Below are 2,953 nucleotides of genomic sequence, written 5' to 3'. Positions count from 1 at the left end.
AACACAAACACAGAGGCTGTCGCAATATCTGTGATTGAGTTAGCCAAAACAAAACCGGATATTTCCCCTTTCATCCAATCATATCTGGACAAAGTGGTGTGGAATTTGTATGCAATAGACCAAGCAAATCATAGTAACATGGTTTTGGAGAAAAGCAAACTCCTTTCTTTAGGCAAGTATATAAAATGTCATGTATACAAACAGAAATATCATGTTTGTTTGCCGCAGTTCCTCTAGTTTCTCACTTAGAAAATACGAATGTGTAGAGCTGGTGTTTCCATGTGGAACGACTGAGTGTTTCCCAGTACAAAATTAAATGTTCCCTGATAAAAAAAAACTTTCAAAACAATAATGATCATTGATAATATCCAGAAAACACAAACACAGAGGCTGTGGCAATCTGGGATTGAGTTAGCCAAAACAAAACCGGATATTTCCGGTTTCATGCAGTCATATCCGGACAAAGTGGTGTGGAATTTGTATGCAATAGACCAAGCAAATCATAGTAAAAATGGTTTTGGAGAAAAGCAAACTCCTTTCTTTAGGCAAGTGCATAAAATGTCATGTATACAAACAGAAATATCATGTTTGTTTGCCGCAGTTCCTCTAGTTTCTCGCTTAGAAAATACGTATGCGTACAGCTGGTGTCTCCATGTGGAACCACTGAGTGTTTCCCAGTACAAAATTAAATGTTCCCTGATAAAAAAAAAACTTTCAAAACAATAAAGTCCTTTGATAATATCCAGAAAACACAAACACAGAGGCTGTGGCAATCTGGGATTGAGTTAGCCAAAAGAAAACCGGATATTTCCGGTTTCATGCAGTCATATCCGGACAAAGTGGTGTGGAATTTGTATGCAATACACCAAGGAAATCATAGTAAAATGGTTTTGGAGAAAAGCAAAGTGCTTTCTTTAGGCAAGTGCATAAAATGTCATGTATACACACAGAAATATCATGTTTGTTTCCCGCAATTCCTCTAGTTTTCTCCCTAGAATACACGAATAGGAAGAACTGGTTTCTGCATGTGGAACCAGTGATTGTTTCCCTGTACAAAATTAAATGCTCACTGATTAAAAAAAAAAAACATTCAAAACAATAATGACCATTGATAATATCCAGAAAACACAAACACAGGGGCTGTGGCAATCTGGGATTGAGTTAGCCAAAAGAAAACCGGATATTTCCGGTTTCATGCAGTCATATCCGGACAAAGTGGTGTGGAATTTGTATGCAATAGACCAAGCAAATCATAGTAAAAATGGTTTTGGAGAAAAGCAAACTCCTTTCTTTAGGCAAGTGCATAAAATGTCATGTATACAAACAGAAATATCATGTTTGTTTGCCGCAGTTCTAGCTATCTCCTAGAAAATACGAATGTGTAGAGCTGGTGTCTCCATGTGGAAACAATTAGAGTTTCCCAGTACAAAATTAAATGTTTCCTGATAAAAAACATTCAAAACAATAAAGTCCTTTGATAATATCCAGAAAACACAAACACAGAGGCTGTCGCAATATCTCTGATTGAGTTAGCCAAAACAAAACCGGATATTTCCCCTTTCATCCAATCATATCCGGACAAAGTGGTGTGGAATTTGTATGCAATAGACCAAGCAAATCATAGTAAAATGGTTTTGGAGAAAAGCAAAGTCCTTTCTTTAGGCAAGTGCATAAAATGTCATGTATACAAACAGAAATATCATGTTTGTTTGCCGCAGTTCCTCTAGTTTCTCGCTTAGAAAATACGTATGCGTAGAGCTGGTGTCCCATGTGGAAGCAATTAGAGTTTCCCAGTACAAAATTAAATGTTCCCTGATAAAAAAAAAAACATTCAAAACAATAATGGTCATTGATAATATCCAGAAAACACAAACACAGAGGCTGTGGCAATCTGGGAGTGAGTTAGCCAAAAGAAAACCGGATATTTCCGGTTTCATGCAGTCATATCCGGACAAAGTGGTGTGGAATTTGTATGCAATAGACCAAGCAAATCATAGTAAAAATGGTTTTGGAGAAAAGCAAAGTCTTTTCATTGGACAAGTGCATAAAATGTCATGTATACAAATAGAAATATCATGATTGTTTGCCACAGTTCTTCTAGCTTTCTCCTAGAAAATACGAATGTGTAGAGCTGGTGTCTCCATGTGGAAACAATTAGAGTTTCCCAGTACAAAATTAAATGTTTCCTGATAAAAAACATTCAAAACAATAAAGTCCTTTGATAATATCCAGAAAACACAAACACAGAGGCTGTCGCAATATCAGTGATTGAGTTAGCCAAAACAAAAGCGGATATTTCCCCTTTCATCCAATCATATCTGGACAAAGTGGTGTGGAATTTGTATGCAATAGACCAAGCAAATCATAGTAAAATGGTTTTGGAGAAAAGCAAACTCCTTTTATTTAGGCAAGTGCATAAAATGTCATGTATACAAACAGAAATATCATGTTTGTTTGCCGCAGTTCCTCTAGTTTCTCACTTAGAAAATACGAATGTGTAGAGCTGGTGTCTCCATGTGGAACGACTGAGTGTTTCCCAGTACAAAATTAAATGTTCCCTGATAAAAAAAATTCAAAACAATAATGACCATTGATAATATCCAGAAAACACAAACACAGAGGCTGTGGCAATCTGGGATTGAGTTAGCCAAAACAAAAGCGGATATTTCCGGTTTCATGCATTCATATCCGGACAAAGTGGTGTGGAATTTGTATGCAATAGACCAAGCAAATCATAGTAAAAATGGTTTTGGAGAAAAGCAAACTCCTTTCTTTAGGCAAGTGCATAAAATGTCATGTATACAAACAGAAATATCATGTTTGTTTGCCGCAGTTCTTCTAGCTTTCTCCTATAAAATACGAATGTGTAGAGCTGGTGTTTCCATGTGGAACCAATTAGAGTTTCCCAGTACAAAATTAAATGTTCCCTGATAAAAAACATTCAAAACAATAA

The sequence above is a fragment of the Lepus europaeus genome, unplaced genomic scaffold, assembly GCF_033115175.1.
Source record: "Lepus europaeus isolate LE1 unplaced genomic scaffold, mLepTim1.pri SCAFFOLD_231, whole genome shotgun sequence".
In the NCBI taxonomy this organism is placed as follows: domain Eukaryota; kingdom Metazoa; phylum Chordata; class Mammalia; order Lagomorpha; family Leporidae; genus Lepus; species Lepus europaeus.
The sequence above is the reverse complement of the archived record's forward strand: the minus strand, read 5'-3'. Positions refer to the sequence as shown.